Here is a 20,627-nt window from a genome sequence, read left to right as displayed (position 1 = left end):
ATGCCCCCCCCCCTTCCCCCGGTTAGCCTGCAAGCTAACGACACATCCGCCCGGTTTAAAGTGGCTCCTCTGGGTGTCAGGCTGGCTGCCTTGTGTTCCCCTCCAGAAGATCAGTCCCGCTGTCCTGGAGGAGGAGGAGGCTGTGACGGGAAGCCATGACACCGGACTGACAAACTTGTTAGCCGTTAGCGTCCATACGGGCTGTGTTTGTGTTGAAGCAGCCGCACTTTTCCAGCTCGTCCCACTTCGACTGTCTCTCGTCCCCTCGGTAAACTTCTCCGCCCTGCACCCCCCCACCCCGCAGGCTGTCGTCCGTCCCCCCCCCCCCCCGGACATACAAGGGGAGAGGACCGCTTTTGGACCCAGACTAATCCGGCTCTGTTTTGCTGGCCGCCGCAGCTGTTATTCTCTTCTTCTCTGGAAGGTGTCGTGGCTATTTTGAGTTGTCTGACATGTCTGGGGGGAAAAATATTTAAAAAAATCACAGACGAAGTTTGGTTCATACTAGACAAAGTTTTTTTTGTGAATGGAGGTGTCAAACTAGTTTTAGTTCAGTGGTCACAAACGGTCCAATATCATCTTGAGGTGTCCGGACAATAACCTTTGGATTTAAACATGTTGTGGCATCAATGTACATGATGAAAACATTGCAAAACAATTAGGCCACGATGTTTTCAGGTGAAAATGCAAAAATGTCCATAGCGTTTTGGTCCGTTAACATGACGGCCATGCTCGCAGCCACTGGAAACACAACTTTTTGGAAACAGTTCCTACAGTGGAACTTTTTGATAGAGCCTCTAACAGGCTCTGTCTCCATGGAAACGGAGGAAACCCCCCCCCAACTTTTTGTAAACATTGAAGTCTTTTTGCAACTGGCAAAAATGCTGCTATTGCACATGCCTACCATGGCCACAGTAAACAGTTCTGCACATGCTCAGTTGATAGAGAACGTAACAACAGTCCAACTTGGCCGTCTGTCCATACAAATGTCGTCTCTCCCATTGTTAACGCTTGTAGCGTATTGTTCTCTGTGTGCATGCGTGTGTGGTTTCATTACAAAATCAACCAACAATAACAGTGTTCAATCCCATGACCGTGACATGGTTTTCAGACCAATGGCGTGTAAACGTGAAACATTTGTCGCGTAAATGCGGTATTAGTCATTAGCTAACATTAAACATGTTTTTTGACTTTGACTCTTGGCATGACAACTGTGGAGTTCAAGTCTTCTGTAGGTTTTACTGCAAAAACCAAAGTTTTGACAGTTGCAAACTTTATATAAAGATTTTCCAGATAATTAGCGACAACCAATAACAGGAAAAGACTTGTGCTTTTTAAATGTCTATTTGTCCCCACGGCCATGAATAATAATGTCTCGTTATGCGAGTTAATCATGATTAGGATTTAACATTACTTAAAAGACAAATAGAATGTATAGCTGAAAACAGATATGACACCATGTAGCGCAGTCCATAGAAGACATTTACTTTGGTTGTCCTCAAGAAAAGATTATGGGCACTTAAGTTCACTGCATGAGTTGGAACCGGTTTCAAAAAATTGCTGTGTAAACACAAAACCTTTCCAAAAAGCAGCAGCAAAAAAAAAAAAAAAAAAAGCATTTTCATGTGAAGCCTTGTCAACTGGACAGGGAGGGAAGTTTCCACACGGATGAGCTCCAACATGATCCACCCCTCCACAAATAGACATTATGTGGCTTAAAATAAAATCTGAGGCCTGTGCCTTTCATGATATGGGAACTGTAAAGTGTGTCTACATCAATGTCAAACAGTAATAACATGAAGCAGTTCAAACGACAAATGATGGAAGGAGAGGTGTGGTGGATGGCGTGGTTGACCTTGTAATCCATCGGTTTCCATGGTGACAAATGTGACGTCGGCGAAGGTATGCGTTCCACCTCGTGCCTAGTCTGAGACGCTTCGGTGTGGAATTTGGCTTCTTCTATCAACTATCCATGTGAAATTGTTATCTTATCAATCTGAAAAGCGTCCATCCATCAATGTGTCCATCCGGCGGCTCACCAGTCCATCCATTTGCCTGTTCGTCCAACAAGACAAGGCACTGAACTTGTGTGTTGTAGCATTTCTCTTACAAGTCTCATTTTCCCACCGTCCCTGCCGTTGGGTTCCTCCGAGCTCACCGCACTTGACATTTTCAAGGTGTTATCGGTTTAAACCAGGGGTTTAAACCGATAACACCTGATAAAACACCGTAAAATAAATTCGCATAAATCCTAGTGCAAATATAACATTTATAAAGGTAAATACCTTTTGCGATCAAATAGTAGCATACATTGGATTGTGTATGTTGCACATTCCTCACTTATTTCTTCCACATTGGGCTCCTGAAACATCAGCGGATACATCAGGCCGGCTGATTTATGGCTCCGACTCGACTGTTATTGATCTCGCCAGCAATCGAACATGGCTAATCAATTCATTTTATGTGAAAATGAGGATTTTTCACCGGAGGGAAATTAAACCTTGCTTATCTAAATGTGGATCGGGATTATGGCGTACGACCTGATTTACATTTAGATCGGCCGACCTTACCACATTTACATAATAGATATTGTCCACATGCTTTTTCTTCCAGTTATGAGATGAAACAGTGAGTAGTGGAGCGGTTTATTAAATAAAAAAAAAGGAAAAAAGAAAGAAGCCTCAAGTCTGTTTTTATATAAGCATCAAAAAAATTAATCAGTCGTCGCTATAAGGCGCACTGGCAGCTTTTGAGAAAATTTGAGGTATTTAGGTGCGCCTTATAGGGCAGAAAATACGGTATGTGCTAATAATGTGATTAGATGGCTGTCAGTTGATTTCCCTGAGGGAAGGAAACAAAGCTACCTTTAAACTGTTTGATCTCGAGGACATCAACCGACTGTGTGAGATGTGGCGGGAGCTCCAGGAAAGCGAACATTTGGGCAAGCGTTGGTTTAAAATTTAAAGTGAAATATGGGACGCAGTCGTACAGAGGCTGTAGTGATCTCCAGTATGACGGCAGCCGCCGGGTCAACATTGGCAAGCCCACTTTGAAACCTGGCAGCCGGCCACGGCGTCATTTCTAAAAGTGGCTGCCGCGGTTTGGCGCTCTCTTATTTTACGTGTGAATACGAGAGGCGAGGGAATCTCGGTGGGACACAAAGAGCGCCAGCAGCAGGTAGACCGGAGAGGACGAGCGATGTCAGCAGTTTGGAGATCCTTTAATATCAGTGAGCATGACAAACCTAAGACCGACTGTGAATTATGTTCTGACAGAATATCAAGAGGAGATGAAAGATGGTTGGTACAACGTCGGCAACTTGATCACCGGAGACATTTGGACCAACAGATTGAGCCCGATGTCGCTCGTTAGTCGAACTGCGAAGTGGATCCAGGAAGGTTTTCGCCCTGTGCTATGCTACATGCTAAAGCGCTTCAGGGCTCGCACACTGGCGATGCTACATACTAAACATGATTAAAGGATGACTTTAGTAAGTCTTTAGTAAGACGCAGTAGTTACACTGGTGTCGCACAGGCGTTGCAGAGGTTGTTCGCAGCAGCATGAATTAAGCTGAACGGCATTTAATAAGTACTCAACTTGGTACTCTTGTCGAAAAGTAGCTAATCGTCGGTACTCGTCAAAAAAAATAAATAAAAAGTGGTATCCGTACATCCCCAGTTTCTATTCATCCAAATGTATTGCTGCCAAAACGCATGAAATAAATTTCAGTCACGATTGAATCCCTTCACCGGGGAACTGTGGACACAATCTTAATGAGCCGCTTCTTCTTGGATTAAGTTATCTTTATTGACGCGAGTGTGTATAATAATGATGTTTCCGCAATTAGTATCTCTCTCCTTGCACGCTCTTTGTCTTCTCCTCCACAGACACAATCTCTACACTTAAACGCACACTAATAAGCTCATCAGGACACATTTAGCACACGCTCCAACCCTCAAATGAAATTTCTTTTATCTGTCAAATACAAAAAAAACCCAAAACAACTTCTTACACACTAAAGCTGCTTAAAAGTTAGTGGGGCACCAGTTTTTTTTTTTCCAGCTGGCTGGTGGGAGCAAGCAAATGCATATAAATTAGGGGCGATTATTAGAAACTATATCACGGTGCCATTTTTTATTTTCGCTTGCGTCGTCACAGCCAGCCAGGGTGACTAGAAACGTGCCAGAAAAGACTTAGACACAACACGCTGCTCCATGGAGCGTGGAGGTGGGCTGCTTCTTGTGTTGTGGCAGATTGCAGAAGCACTGGAAGAAGTTGCAAGCTTCGCTAATTAAGACAGTCGACTAAGTCGGACAACTTGACTTCAAAAAAAAAAAAAAAAAAACGGCTTCAGAGTCTGGCCACAGTCATCTCGAGCATTTTAATATTATACCCGGGCGCGGCGGGTGTGTCTGGGTCCAAGCCAGTAATTAACTTCACTTTATTCACATACCTGCTGGTGCGTAGGTGCGGGCTAATGTGAAACTTTTCCAAAACGCTGGTTTTTTTTTTTGTCGTCTCACTTCGACGGCCTTCGAGTCGAGCTCAAGGGGAAGGGCAGTGTTTTAAATACTGATGGTGTGAAGTATCTCAAAAGAAAGTGAAGATGCTGCCTCCGGCTTGGTTTTCAGTTCACTGGTTTATTACACCGACGCCACACTTTTTGCATGACGGGTGTTCGGCCTTTGTGACACGGCTGCGAGGCTGGAAATGTCCCGGAGACGTCTCATTCCGTTAGCTTCACACCGCGGACTACTCAGTCGTCACAGGACTCAACCTGGGAAATGAAAGACGCAGCAAAATATGTGCGCGTTTGCAAGTAGATAAGTGTTGGAATTCTTCATTGGAAAAGACAAGACTGACTGAACCTTGCACTCCCAGAATCTAATTTAAACCCAACAAAGGGCTATGAAATCCATGAATCTCAGCATAGGGCAAAGTAATCCTTTACTCACCGGTATTGATCAACAGCTTTACCCGCCTCTTGGAGATGTATTGTGGCCGTTTCCCACTGTGGAGCAAATTGTACCTCATGCCTTGGCACCATTCCTTTGTTTTCTGTCACACATGTTGATGATTATACGGAGGAAAGTACTGACCTACATATTTACGCCCTCAAGAGGGATTTTTTTTTTCCCCAACTCTTTCATTGTGTATTCGGTTTGAATCATCTACTGGCGCAGCCGAGTCGGACCCTTTGAACAATACTCAGTGACTCTGACCGTAAACCAGATGTGGAAACACAATTATTGGGTTAGCAGTAAACTAGACTAAAATGTTTTAATTTGTGGCGCTTCCCAAGCCGAGGTCCATGTCCCTCTCCAGGGAACGCAACACTCATTCTGCTTTGTTGTTGTCAAAGTTCGATTTTCACATATAAAGTAGAAAACCATAATGAGACCTTGTCTTGAGGAGCGAGGGTAGCTAATGACCTCATGTGGGCGTGTCCAATAGCATTTGATTGCTTTCTAATGTTTTGGCAAATTAGATTGGAAGCTTTATTGTCATTGTACACGGTACAACGAAATTGCGGTGCAGCTACAGTAGACACACAGTAGACATACAATGGAACGCAGGCAGCCATTCTCACATTCAGCATCGCTTTCATATCAGCAGACATACCATGTATACAGAATAACCTAAACATTCACGCGCACATTCAGCTCTCATATAGACCCGCTCACACGCACCCAGATGAGTGAGTAAGTGAAGGACATTAGTGCAGTAAGGTAAAAAAGAAACATACCGATAATAAGTTACAGAAAATACAAAACTAGCTACTTGAGGTACCTTGGCTGAATAGTATGTGCGGGTTGAGCACAAGGTACATGTTATTGCACAGAATCTAGTGTATTGCACACAGTCTGAGACATGCAAGCAGTCCATTTGTTTGTCTTTTGTTGCAATTAAATCCCCCCCCCCCCCTCCCCGTCTTCTACATTTTCAACGACAGTAATTGTGCGTTGGCTGACCTACAGCTTGATACCGTCCCTGAATGTGTACTTTGTCGACACAGACGGAGCGAACTGCTGAATCTGCGGCTGCTTCTCTGTAAATACGGTGTTAAACCCACAGTTGCCCGTTCGTTCCATCATCTCCAGTAAATATTAAACACCGCGGGCCTATCTGCTGCCCGTCTGCCGCTTTCGGCTGACTGCAATTTTATGTCTCCGCGCTTTGATTTATCACTGATGCATGTCCTTCCAAAGCCATTTCGGTCTCTTCTCTGATGAGGGCAGCACATTTCCCCACACTGCACGTCGCAGTTAAGTGTCCTTGTAGCTGAAGATCTCTCTTAATGTTTCAAACACAGGGGGGGGGTTTCAAAATGTTGGGGATACAGAAAGCTGTCAATTGGTGTTTTCTGTTGAACTCTCCTCTGGTCTGTGGCTGTCGCACCGCCTGGCGCGACTGGAAGTCAGATGTATGACGTGTAGTACTGGGGCGGGGCCTCGGTGGGGTCGTTGGTTCAAAGCGATGTCGATCACTTTTTAAGTTTAGGGATTAATCAGGAAGTGTGGCCTTATTGAACTTTTGGTTAAGATTCTGTATGCGCAGGTGGTCCGTTTGACACGTTTCGCGCTGTAAGACGAAGGACGATAGACTTGGCTAGCTTTTTCCCCGGGATTCCTTCGCTGGCACATCTGGACCTTTGAACCTGGGTCCTCTACATTGAGGGTCTCAGAAATGTCAACAATTTCAAGTGAAAATGCAAAACTTTCATAGACATTGCCAGAGTCGTGTCATCATGTGTTTGTACAGTGAGTTTAGTGCAACATTTGTACGAACTCTCATGAATTTCTTTTTTTTTTAATAATAAATTGTGGATGTTTGAACTCCAAGTTTCACTCCAGGTACCGCTCTGCTCTCACTCTTTCTTCCCCGTTGCCATCAGACTTCTGAACAGCTTCTGAACATGTTTACATTTAATCTGTACAATTGCACACAATGCACATCTCACTTTCTGACTAATACTTTGCGCTGCTCTGTTATTTTATTTTATTTTATTTTATATTTTATTTTATTTTATTCTATTTTCTTGTGTATATACTTATTTATTTTTGTATGTCGGCACCAGGGTAGACTGCAAAGTAAGAATTTCATTACACGGTGAAACCTGGCTTTTACTGTTGAAATGACAAATAAAACACCTTGAGCCTTGAACTTTGAAATGTTCCCTTCATCTGTCCCTGTTGTGGCACGTCCAGTCTAGTTCACTATTCCAATTGCCCCTTAAGACCTGCGACTGCTCTCTGGAATTTTCCCTTTGATTCACCCTTCAGTTGCAAACAAACAAACCCCACTCCGTGTCACCGCGGTGGGATTCCCGGGTTCGATAACCTCAGTCTAAACGCGTCCGTCTCGACAAGACCTGGCAGCAATCGGGGGGGCGTAAACACCGGCCGAATGTCTCTCGCAGGTACTTCTTCAGACTCTCTATCCACCCGCATTGAAAGTCAAGAGTGTTTGTCGTCGGCACCATTCGGAGCGGGGGAGATGAGGCGTCCTTCAAATTCGAGGCGAATCGCGCCGGTGTTCTGGCGGTCTCCCAGGGGAGGCGTGTATGTGGCGTTTACCACTACACATAAGGAGCGTTCTAAAAAGAGACACAACAAGGAGCTACAATGCGTAAGCTCCCCTTATCTCCACACAGCTGTGCCCTCGCGGAGGGAAGAGGATGTGAATGGGAGATGGGTGGCTGTGATAAGTTAATACCAACGGGAGAGATGGGCGCTCTCCTCCCATTCATCACCGGAGAGGTGGAGCCTCGGCTTGTTTCTGTCTAGATTTAACCTTCTTATCGCCAGTGCGCCTGGATTTATTCTGATTTGATGGTTCTAGGATCGATAAGAACGTATGATGAGTCAGAGCTTCTGCTGCTTATTCCAAGATAACTTCATGTTTCAGTATCTCAGTTTTTGGATGGCACCAAGAGCTCGTTTATGCTAGCTGAATTTTTCAGCGATAAAATTTCAGTTTTGTTTTGGGGGTCCGTTTCCATGACGGCGGTTGCCAAAGCCACTGAAAACGCAACTATTTGAGAAGGTTTTTCCCAGATTTAACTTTTTGAAAATGCCTAGGGCTCAGTCACTGTGTAATCAGGGGAACGGTCGTAGTAAATAGTTCTTCTGCACATATGCGAGTAGATGGACAATGACATTACGACAATCCAACTATCAACGATGCCGTAACATTGTTAACTAGTTGTAATGATTGAACGATCAAATATCGAGGCAGATGTAACATGGATTTTCATCTACGTTTACCAGAGCGCTTCCCCAAAAGTGTGTTCATGATCTTAATGAGGCTTTAAAGGAAAGGGCTACTCCAGGTTCATTGTCTTCTCACACTCGAAGCTCTCCCATCTGTTTTCCACAAAGAGCACACAATGACCAAATGATGCTGCCAAGCTATAAGCCGTGGACTTTTAAATAGCTTTCATCCTCCCTTTAAAAAAAAAAAAAAAAATAGTTGTCTTTTGTCTTCAGCAGTTATCTCTTAGAGGAAAAACACTCGTCAGCAAGCCGTCACTACGAGCGGGTAATCTATGTTTATGTATGCAGCCCCACATCGACTACATAATTAAAACTTAGTTGCTTCTTTTCTTTGTTCCACTTTGGTAATTATGGTAATTACGTGTCGAGAGGTTAGCAGAAATGTTTAGGAAGCCAGAGAGAGTTTTTTTTGTGGAAGAAAAAGAAGAAGAACATATGTCGCAGGCGGTGTTGCTGATCAGCTTGTCAGGTGCTTCATTCACGTTCGCAACAAGCCAGACATTTCCATCTGGTTATATTCTCCGTTAAATTCCCTTAAAAAGTACTATGCGCTGTACATGTCTTCATATAGCTACTTCCAAGTTGTGAACACTATACTGGCCCTCGGGTGAGGGGATCAGATGGATGTTGTTTGTGATCCGGGTGACAGATGGCAGATTCTCTCCCGATCCCCTTGAGTGGCTGAAGGTAACAACAAACACCTTTCTTCTTGCACACATCAACCATCGAACAAAGGAGCAGTCAGGCCTGTCTTTTTGTGGGTGTTGTTCCTTTTCAAAGCTTTCTTTCATTGCTTCGATTTACTTCCTAATTACCCCTCCGAGTGGTGGTCTGTCTGATAGAAAGGTGTGTATTCACAGAACTTGAGAAGCTCATCTTTAGAGGAGTGGCGGCCGCACTTTACTTCTTGGGGCACGTCAAACGCTTTTATTCCTGATTCACCCAAATGGTACCAGGGAAGCCAAACACTGATGGAGAAGTCCACTATCATCAACATGCCAGACGGAAAAAAAAGATCTTTATTCTCCCCGGCCTCCTCCACATGACTCAACACCAGGATTCGGGGCGTGTAGTACACATGCCAGGCCTTTAGAGGTGCTGTGACTCACCATAACACACCAAAAACACAGAAGAAGACGAAGCACATAGAAATTTAGAAGCAGAAATAACTTCTATATAATTCTAGTTCTATAGGTCTATGGCCGCAGCTCGACCGCAGCTTGTTAGTCCCTGATTGTTGTGGTTATTTGATGACATCACGGTGGAGAGGGGAGCGAATACGTCGTCTTTTTTTTCCACAGATGATCGTCTTTGCCGGCACGAGCCTGGGTTTTAAAATTTCCCCACTCTGGGACCCTTTAAAAAAAAAAAAAAAAAAAAAACCAGTCTTCACGCTTCTAAAACACGCCTCATGTGGACGACAGGCCAAAAAACGTCTCGTTTACACAACAAAGTCCTCGCGTTAAATGACAATACTGTGATTGAAAATTGAGCTTTTTGAAAATCTGCTCCCAAGGTGGAACTTTTCAAACTTATGTTCCGTCTCCATAGAAACAGCCAAAGACACAACTCTTCTAAAGCGCAGCTGTAGAAACTAGTTGTTCTGCACATGCTCAGTAGATGAACAATAACAAGTGTTAACGGAGTGTCGTGACTCCCAGTCCATATTCTCCTGGGACTTGGTGGTTTTATTTTGACAGTCACCCAGGATTGTAATTCAATGTGGATGTCTGTCCATATGAATGTTCATATACTCCCATTGTCGGTGTTTATACCGTATAAGCTCTGCGTGCTTATGTGTAGCTTCATTCTAAAAATGACTAACAGCACCAGCTCGTAGTATGCTAACTACGTTGTTTTCAGCGTTTCTAATGTATTTATTTTTTCCCCATGCAAATGAACATTGCTCTCAAAACTTTTGCTGCGTAAACGCAACACTTGCCTGAAATGAAAACGCAAAAATTATGTGTTTTCACTTGGAACGTTGTCGCGTAAATGGAGCTATCGTGTAGCGGTTCCCAAACCGCCAGCAATAACGTACGAAAGCCCAGAACGTCCAAAATGAAACTGACGGTGTCGGAAGACGCGTCTCTTCCTCTCCAGGCTGCAGTGCTTCTGTTGAAAATAAAGTGCTTTATTAAATATAAATCACCACATAGAGCTTGAGCAATCCTCCTAAGCAAACCTTGAATGTGCCGAGGAAGAAAGGCTTCCGGCACAAAGGGGGGTGGGGGTGGGGGGCGCTGCAGTTGAAAAGAGGAATGTGGCCTCATATTTGTTGGTTATGGTGCTTTCCATCAGAAAAGAACAGTTTCAAAGAGAAGATGAGAGCTGATATGCCGAGCCGCCTCGATGTGAATCCTGCAGGAAGCCGCTCATCACTTTGTGCCTTTTTCTCAAGCTGCTGGCCTTCGTTCCACTTTTGTCTCCTATAAAGACAAATCTCTGCTTCATCCTACAGCACCGAGTCTAAATCACATGTGTTTTATTACAGCTTCATAGTGGCAAGTGTCGCAGTGACTTTGTGAGTCGAACGAAACGCCTTCGTTGACAATGTCTTGGTGCTTTTATTCTTGAGGCGAGTCGTCAGATTCCTCAAACCTTGTTTCAGACATGAAACAAGGTTTGACGATTTCGTCGCTTTTGGTGAATTATCGTAAGATTTTTCGGTTTTCTGTTATTGGGACAGACACATGGGTATTGAACATGTTGCCTTCTGAGGGTTCGTTTACATGGCGACGAGAAAAAGTTGGGTTTACGGTGTCTGTTGAAACGAGCCGCTGCAAGCGCAAGTCTGTGAAATCGGATCCCAAGGTCAAACCTTTGGAAAGTGCTCGGACTCTGTAATCGTAATAACAATCCAACTTCGTCGTTAGTCCGTGCAAATGGTGTGCATGTCCATTGTTAATGCTTATATGTTCTCTGCACACGTGCCTGAAGTTGAATTACAAAAACTGACCAACAGCACCAGCTCGTTTCCTGTCATTCCCACGACGTCGTTTTCAGCGTTTCGGCCGTTTCCGTCTAAAGGGACGTTGTTTTCGAAACATTGTCCTGTAAACACTGTTGTTTTCTGGAGCGAAAATGCATAAACGATTTGGCAAAATGATATTTCAGATCTTGTAGTTTTAAACTTATATTTTTGTGATATTGAAAATGTCTACCTGCTTCAAAAGCGTCGTAGTGTCGGCAGCTCGCAGGCCCCAAACCTTCACAAAGACAGATTCTATTCACTGTCAGCTGTTTTTTTCTTTTTTATGTGTGTGTGTTTCTGGCTCAGATTTCCTCATTTTTTTTCTGGCCGTGGGTTGGTGGATGAGTTCAGCTTCTTTGCGGGACGCTGGTGTTGCTCTTGCCCTGTGACCCCCACGGTAAAGCTTGCTTCAAAGGCTTCAAAGGCAACATGCAGGCAGCTTATGTTTGCATACTTTTGAGCCCCGACCCTCCCCCAGGCAATGAATACCATCCACTCTGTACAACAAAAGAACGTGCCCCCCCCCCCACACACTGCTCTCGGGCACACGGACCACGGGCACGCCGCTCCTCTTCATTCACCGGCTCGTGCTGCTGGAGCTCGGTGAAATAAAAATGTTTTCAGCGTTAAATTCACAAGCGCATATTGACAGTTGCTGGAACCTCACAATCTGTTGTTACTACAGCAGGAAGTCCGTCTTATCTTGGTTATTACAGAACCTAAAACAATGTTTAAATTTACACAAGTGCAATTTCAACATTGAAGTATTTTCAGTGAAGCGTCTTGATGCAGTTGAAATTTTTTGAATTTTTCTTTTCACATTTTATTGCAACGGACATAAAAGAAGGTTCCCTTTTCTTCATGTCAGCAAAAAAACCTCAAGTCTCATATTTTTATGCAGCCTGCCGATCGCACATTTTCACGATTTCAGGCTCAACATATTCTAATGCTTCTTCGCTCTGAATATGAAGGCTAACTTTTATCGAGCCGTCCACATTGAGAGCGGTGTAGGTGTAGCTGCGTACGTTTCTTTATTTGTCGGAGAGACGTTTCTTTTACAAAGTTTGTCTCGCCACAAAGTGAAATTGCTCATTTCTGAAACCGTCTCCCAAACTGACTGAATCTGAAAAGACTCCATTAAGCATCTTTTTTTTCTGGAGACCTGTGACCTCTTGCTTCAGATGCAACCAATAACCTGCCACCCAGTAACTTGCCACCCAGTAACTTGCCACCCAGTAACTTGCCAACCAGTGACCTGCCACCCAGTAACCAGCCAACCAGTAACCTGCCACCCAGTGACACGACGACGTCATGTTCATGCTGGTAAAGCCACTGACCTCACGTTGATATTCTCCAGGGATTTCTCGGGTTTATAATCCAGCCTGATCCCTTTAGTTGGATTTTTTTGCTTCGTCTTTTGTCCAGAAAATGGTCTTTTTTTTTTTCTCACTTTCTCAGACCTTTTCCATCGTCTTCTGTTTTTGTGATATTGGTATGCATACTGCAGCTTTTTCGGTGGATTTTGTCTCAGAAAGAAATGAATATCAGACACTTTCATTAAAAGTAGAAGTTTAGCTTCACTCTTTAATGTTACATTTTGCGTGCAGCACTTGTGCTGGAACTCTTCACACTCCCCCCGGTGTCGGATCGCTGCAGGCTCCAGTGGCCGCCTCATTCAAGCGCTGGAACGGAGTTGTTGCAGCCCCGCATTCACAGGCTGAATGCTTCACACTTCATTTATTACTCGCCGCAGACTTCCCGTGTCATTCACTTGTTCAAACAATCGCAGTCTGTAATGGAACCGAGGTTCAGAAACGCTTAACTTGGCACCAACTGCACAAACAGCATGTTTGTCCGAGGCGTGCTGGCTTGTTGGTTTTTGTGCCAGAGGAGTGTGTGTTTGCTCTTCTCTGCGTTCTACTTGTTTTGCATTTAAAGAGAACTTCTTGGACTTTGTTTAACACACTTCTCCCCTCTTAAAATAGCAGCCATTGTAACTGTGGGATGTGCTAATAGTCCCCCCCCCCCCTCCTCTGTGGAGGTTTGTTCAACCTGGATCCTGGTAAACGGATTGAGGAGGCGGCTTCACATTACCATAATATAAATGAACTTCAAGGACAGAGCGCCCGTTAACGTGTGCAGACACACAAAGTCAGCACGACTCGCCCTCCTCCTCCTTCCTTCACCTCCTTTCGTCTTGGACGTTTCAAAGTATTTTGGTATGGGGTTATATTTGTGCCAAAATTCTGAGCGAGCGATGGGAAAATTTGAGCGCAAAAAAATGTATTGTGCAAGCACACTAACAGCATTTTGAGGAAATATTTAAATTGCGCAAAGACAAACTTGAGATTGCGTGCTCAAAAATAATTTCTGTGCTCAGATTCTTCCTCTGCGCTCAACCTCTCTCTCGCTCGCTCAAATCTCTCCACGTCCGCGCTCAAGTTCTGCTGTGCGCTCGCTCAAAATGTGCAAAGCCCAAATGTGACAGACACGGTTGTCCACCAATCACAGAAATTTGGGGCGGGCGTTGAATTCTGATTGGTTACTTCGATTTCTGGAAGTGCCTCATAACCGACGAAGAAGAAGAGGGAAAAACAAACTGCGAAGGAAAACAGAAATAAGGAAAACTAAAGATAATGATCCTGGATTACAACATGTTTTCCCCCACAGTTTGTTTTTCCCTCTTCTTCTTTTTCTTCTTTGTTGGTTATGAGGCACTTCCAGAATCCGAAGTAACCAATCAGAGTTCAACACCCGCCCCAAATTTCTGTGATTGGTGGACAACCGTGTCTGTCACATTTGGGCTTTGCATATTTTGAGCGAGCGCACAGCAGAACTTGAGCGCGGACGTGGAGAGATTTGAGTGAGCGAGAGAGAGAGAGGTTGAGCGCGAGAGAGAGAGAGGTTGAGCGCGCAGAGGAAGAATCTGAGCGCAGAAATGATTTTTGAGCGCGTAATCTCAAGTTTGTCTTTGCGCAATTTAAATATTTCCTCAAAATGTTATTAGTGCGCTTGCACAATAATTTTTTTGCGCTCAAATTTTCCCATCGCTCGCTCAGAATTTTGGCACAAATATAACCCCATATTTTGGCTCCTATTCATATACGTTCATTTTATTTGACCGCAAAACAAAGTGAAAGGAGGAGGAGCACGACTCGCCCTCCTCCTTCCTTCACCTTGTTTTGGGGTCAAATAAAATGTACGTATATGACTAGGAGCCAAAATACTTTAAAGCGTCCAAGACAAAAACAAAGTCTTAAAGGAGGAGCCTCCAAACCATTAAGTTGTTTTTTTTTATAATGGCAGGCCTTGTTTTAACGTCAACGTTTCAAGTGAAAACGCATTGTTTTTTTGCATATTTGTTTCCGAAGCCTTGTTTGTGGTGCAACGTCTGTTTCCACGGAAGCTTCAGAAACGCATGCCACGCAACATGTTGGTGCATTTGGTTGTTTTCCTTTCTTCACTTTGTGAGGGGGGGGGTTCGTTTACACAACACCTGTGCTCGGATCCACTGCGTTCCTTCTGCCCATGTGCCAGAAACAAACATGGCGGCCCCCATAGTGGGATGACTCCCAGTCCGTAATCTAGTTTATATAGTCTATATTAGCAGTTCTGCTGTTGAGACACAACCCTGATAGCATCTGATTCGTCGTCTGTTCACATGAATGTCGGATTGTCGCGATCTTGTTCGTGGATGTATTTGTTCATGTACAGTGTGTTGTCCTCTGCAAAAATGTATGTGTGGTTTCATTGCAAAAACAAGCAACAGCGCCCTCCTGTGGCCCGGCAGTTGTGATTAAAGTTCATGTCTAAGCTTTAAAGGTAATGATAGCCACTGTCGGTGCGTTCCGACTTAAAGAACATTGAAATGGCTGTAATTGTTCTCGAAGCAGGAAAGTGGTTTTTACCAAAGATTCACTTAAGCTGACAAACGCTTTCGTCTTTATGAAGTCTTTCTTTTCCGCGCAGTTCAATAATTGAGGGGCTCCGTGCATGAAAGTCTAGCAGTCAAACATCCCCCGGCTGCCGTTCCCTCCTCACTCTCACAAGAGCCATTCAGCCTTACTACCCACCGCGGATAAAGGATGTCTTAGTTAATTGTTTTAATCGCCACCTTTACAACTCCACTCCGTCTGAAATGGCAAAACTGGGAGAGTCTACAGCCGCCTCATCTTCTCCGAAGGAAATTAGCCTTCCTCCTTTATCCTTTGCCGTGCTCCTGTGACATTCACACTCCATTAGACTTGCAAATGAAGTTTTCCTTCTTGTGGGGTGGGAGGCGCGACCTTGGCCCCAGAGACCCGTTAAGTCTTTATTGGATCTGCCGGACGCACTGAGCTCGGGAGACGCCCCGCTAGTATTTATCCAAGACCAAGTGCACTGGCTTCATCAGCACTTGTTTCAGCTTTTTTCTTCCACAAGTCTCTTTTGTAGCGTCACGTGTGAGTTGTGGTTAGCGTCGGAATACTTAAGAAAAACACTGTTCCCGGCCCGATCGAGCTCCGCAACTGCCGTCCGTCAACAACTGGCTCATTTAACAAGGGTTCTGTAATCTACGCTGCGTTCAAGTTATTACTGTATTGCCTGGACTAGAAGTCGCACCTCGGTCTGTCATATTTGTTTCCACGATCGCACGTTAACGGCATCATTGATAAAACCCCGGCGAGCAAACGACTGAAAAAGTGTGGCGCATAATGGAAAACACTGCAAATTGCTCAGATGGCGATGTTCCGATGCTCCTGAGGTGATTGAAGAGATTTTTTTTTTTTTACCTTTTCCCCTCGACTGACTTGTGATTGACTGCAGCTGAATAAAATCCGAGGGAAGAGCCGTTTCACACATGAAGGCCCCTCCGCGATCCGTATCTCCAGTACATCTGAGCACACTTACCATGCAGCCCCCGTTAGCGCTGACGGACCCGATGGCTCCGCACCATGCAAATGTCACATCCTCCGCCCAACGTTATGCATCTAATGTAAAGACTCCTCTGACACAGGAGCAGGCCTGTCGGTGTGGAGGGACGTGATGTGCGACACACTCCATACTGATGCATCATTAGCCAATCGCGTGCTGGCGTGTCTGGCGCCGCCACTTCAGCCCACTCTTTATGTATCACAAGTTTTTTTTTTTTTTTTTTTTTTGAGTCATCAACAATATAAATTGTGCGAAAGACTGACTTAGCGGAGATAAATGAGGGTTCAATGCACTGTGCATTCATCCTCTGCATGGTAATGTGTCTGACCAATCTATTCTGCCCGGGGATGCACCGATACTGAAGCAAGTATCGGCCCGATACTGCGCAGACTACGTGTACTTGTTGCCATACAATCTGGTGAGTATTGCGTGACGTCACGCTCTGGCCATGTCGTACAGAAGACAAGTGGAGGGATGTCAGCGGTTTGGAGATTCTTCAATAGTCATGAGACCGACAAAGGTAGCGCAGACTGTAAATTGTGTTCTATTGAAATATCAAGAGGAAGCAAAACATTGTTCAAACAACACCAGCGTCATAATTTGCGACTAATTCTTTGTTGGATCCGAGCTCGTTTCACTGTGTGTCGCTGGAATCTTTTGGGATATTTTTATATTAATGTTCATGCTAGTTTTAGATTATATTGCTGTTAGTTTATGCTCTATTTAGGTCAGTTTTGGACAGTTTTAAGCTACTTGGCGTGTTGTTTTTTTGGTTAGCGTTCAGCTGGTTTTATAATGTGTTTTGTGCTGCTTTCAACTTCTGATTCATATTAGTTTTGGACCGTTTCAGTCAAGTTTAATCTAACTTTGAACTGGTGGGACCGGACCTAAGCCAGAGTTACGGCTCAGTCGTTAACGATCAGCACCACTTCGCACTACATCATGCTTTATTCATACCAATATAATTTGAGGCAAATATAAACACGCAAAGCACCGTGTCCACATGCGGGCACAAATCAATTGAGCTCATGTGACAGTAACCCGTCGTAATGACGAAAAGGTCAGAGGAGGAGGAGGCTTCCACAGTCCCTCTGCTCCTGAAATGCTTCCAGTGGACATTTGGATCGTGACGGAAGTGTTGCATCACAGCCCCGCGGACCTTCTGGGTTACAATCCAACCGACGACACGACAGACTTCCCACACGCCGTCCAAGAAACCCGGCGCGGCCTCGTTTCACAGCCTCTTAAATCTACATGATCGCCATCATGAATCCCATAAACGTTCCCTAATAACCCTAATGCCCCCGAACGCGTCGGTGCGCTGCCATGGCAACGCGTGTCCTGACACTGACTGAGGGTGGGCGGGGTGGGGCAAGCGCTGCACAGAGCAGTCAAACAGATTTATCAAAGAGCGATTGCATCCAGGAGGGGAAGCATAAGATTGGCAGCAGAGCGGGAGGAGGAATTTACCGGTTACAGATAATCTGCACTGGAGACAAGGTCAGCTGCAAAGGCGCCGTTTTTTTATTTTTTTATTTAACCACCTCAGGCCTTGTGGCTTTCTCTGGGAGCAGCTCCCCGCCGCTCCACCACTCATGTTCCCTCTTGTTGCTCGTGACTTTTGACATTTCTGCCAATTTCCTGAATTCCGTCCTCGTTTAAAATGGTAAATGGATTCCGCTCGTACGGCGCTTTTCCGCCGCTTGAGCAGTCCCCGGAGCGCTTTATGGTAATCACACACATTCACACATCGATGGGGGGGAGGCCGACGTACGTGCAAGGCGCCCGGGCCATTCATTGCGAGCAGTTTGGGGTTCGCTGTCTTGCCCAAGGACACTTCAACATGTAGACGGGGGAATCCAACCTGCATATTTTTGTAATTATTCTCGCACAGACCGCAAACGAGCCGATCGCAAACGTTTCTCCAGTGCCTGACCTTCACCTCTGTAGAAAATAAAATCAAGGCAGGAACCCCCCCATACCCCCCCCCATACCCCCCCCCCCCCCACCCCTCCTCTTCTTCCATGACATCATCACTCCCACACTGGAAAGCAATGGTCAGTCTGGAAATCTTCAAAGTCACATGATGGCAGGATGTTTATAGAAATTACACATGGCTGAATGTGAAATTGGAGTTATTATGTAAAAAGTTGACTTTAAAGAAATAGTTGTAGGCTTGTTTCAGGCCGGTTCTCAGTTGGTTCGAGGCTCGTTTGATGTTGTTTTTTGACTGAATGTTGTCCAGTTTTAGACTAGTTCCATGTTTTTTCTATGCCAGTGTGTGTGATTAGTTTGAGCCTGATTTAAAGCTAGATTGTCGTTACTTTTAGCCTGAACTTAGGCGAATATGGCTGGTTCTGGAATTGCTTTATACTAATTTGCGTCTTATTTGGGTGCTGGTTTTCCACTGGATTTATATTCAGTTTCAGACTTGTTTTATTCAAATTTTTGTCTTTTTTCCAGTCGAGCGGGCTGGTTTCAGATTGCGGTTGGCTATGAATTAGACTTAGACTAGTTATTGATTAATTTTGTTCTAGTTTCGGCCTTATTTCAGCGTACGTTGGGGCTAGGGTCTGGTTCGATCGAGTCCAGTTTCAGGACAGATTTTGGCCCAGATTTATCCCCACTTTTAAACTCATTTCACACCAGTTTCAGACTGGTTCTTTTACTAGTTTTGCCCTCGTCCCATTGCAATGTGGGGAGAGTTTCAGGCTAGTTTGTTGCCGGTTTTAGCCTGGATTGAGCCATAAAAATAAGAGGAACCTTGGAGAAGTCATTATCTGTTTACCTGAGAGAACATTTGGTCGTAGTACTAAAACTGCTTGTGGTTTGTGCCGATCTTGCGCTGCGGTGCGAGGGCTGAAAGCAGGAAGCACCGCAGCAATGGGACTGACTTATTTATGACGTAAATGCGCTCCAAAGTCTTCCCACATTACTGGAAGTGGGAGTTTGCCTTCCTTGAGTGTGTCTGATATGATAAATGACCTGAAACATTTTTGGTGTCCTACTTCCCTCGTTGAGCTTCTATTTCTGTCTCTGTCTTTCTCTCCGTCTCTCCACTCAGATGTCTGGACACTTTTAAGAGTGGAATAATGATAAATGCAGATGCAGCATTGTGAGGGGAGAAGAATAACCTCTTCCGCCCTCCTCCTTTGTCAGCCCGTCTTTATTCTGTCATTCCGTCATATCTGCGGCAGATTGAGCGATGTATACCATCAAAGCCGTTCTCAGGCTTCCTCCTCGCTCCCCCAAATCCTTTTGATTTCCGACAGCGTGAGCTGCTTAATATTCCAAACTAGTCGGTGGCCTTTTCAGAGAACTAACAAGGTTGCAGAGATGCGAGTCTTGTCTTCGTGTGCGAGGCGGCTGGGGAGCAGCCCTCCTCTTCTGCAGAGCCGCTCGTCGAGACGCCCGGCCCACAGCGAGGTCTCCTCGTGTCGTTTGATTTTCAGAACCCGGGCCGAGGGAGTGTCTGTCCTCCGTCCTCTCGAGACCAAACCTTTTTCTGTTTTACGGCACCGCCGCTTTCATAAAACCGGATTCTGAGATGTATTAGAAGATAGACGTCAGAAAGTGAACAGGATTAACGATGATTAACGACGAGTTCGATTGAGTAAAACTATGCTTGATTAATGATTCACACCTTCCTTCGTTTTGACATGTGATAAAAAACGTTTACTGCTTTTGAGTAATAGTGGAGGCAGGAGATTGAGCTGGAGCACAAGTAGCAGTAGCTGTGGTAGATTCAATGGTCGTCACGGTAACGGCTGTTAGTTTTCGTGGTAATCGCTAACATGGTTGTAGTAATGTAACAATGGTTGCCGATGCGGTGGGGGGTTGCATTTAAAGTCGTAGCAGCAGTTGCGGTGGTAGTAATGCCGCTAATTGAAGTATTGGTGGTAGTCGCGGTTGTCGTGGTCGCGGTCGTTGCAGTAACAGCCATGAGTCCCGTTGACACGATCACATTTCAAAAGAAAACGCATCATCGTTGCCTTTTCATTTCAGAAAAGCTTCTTGTTTACACGGCAACGTTTTCACGTCGACGTCCGTTCCTACGGAAAAGGCAGAAACGCCGAAAACAACGTTTTCATAACAAAACGCTGTAACCTGTATCAAGGGCGAGTACACAGGTTACGGTATGAGGGTCACTCGCGGCGAGAAAACTACCAAGTCCCTGGAGAATATGCACTGGGCGCCTTTCTCACAAAGTTCCATCTTGGTGTCGTGTGAACAGACCCTGAAACAAAGGAAAGCTTTGGTGTTTCACTTGAAAACCTTGTTTAAAAAGGCCAAACTCGATGGTTTTGACGGATGGTAGCGGTGTTAGCATTGTCGCCAACTGTCACTTGCAGCTGTTGTGGCAGTAGTGACATGAGCGTTCAGAACCATCGCGGCAGCAGATGCTGCTATTGTAGCATCGTGGTTGTTATAATTGTAGTTTCGGTTGTAGGAGTAACGACGGC

The 20,627-nt window shown here is 45.0% G+C and overlaps 1 protein-coding gene across 2 annotated transcripts in view; it reads left to right on the top strand.

Annotated features, from left to right (window-relative positions):
* glceb (glucuronic acid epimerase b) overlaps nt 1-20,627 on the top strand; it is a 78,211-nt gene that overhangs the window by 10,909 nt on the left and 46,675 nt on the right. The window lies entirely within an intron of this gene.

The sequence above is a fragment of the Blennius ocellaris genome (genome assembly GCF_963422515.1).
Source record: "Blennius ocellaris genome assembly, chromosome: 1".
In the NCBI taxonomy this organism is placed as follows: Eukaryota; Metazoa; Chordata; class Actinopteri; order Blenniiformes; family Blenniidae; genus Blennius; species Blennius ocellaris.
Note: the sequence above shows the minus strand (reverse complement) of the source record. Positions and strands in the feature narration are given on the sequence as shown.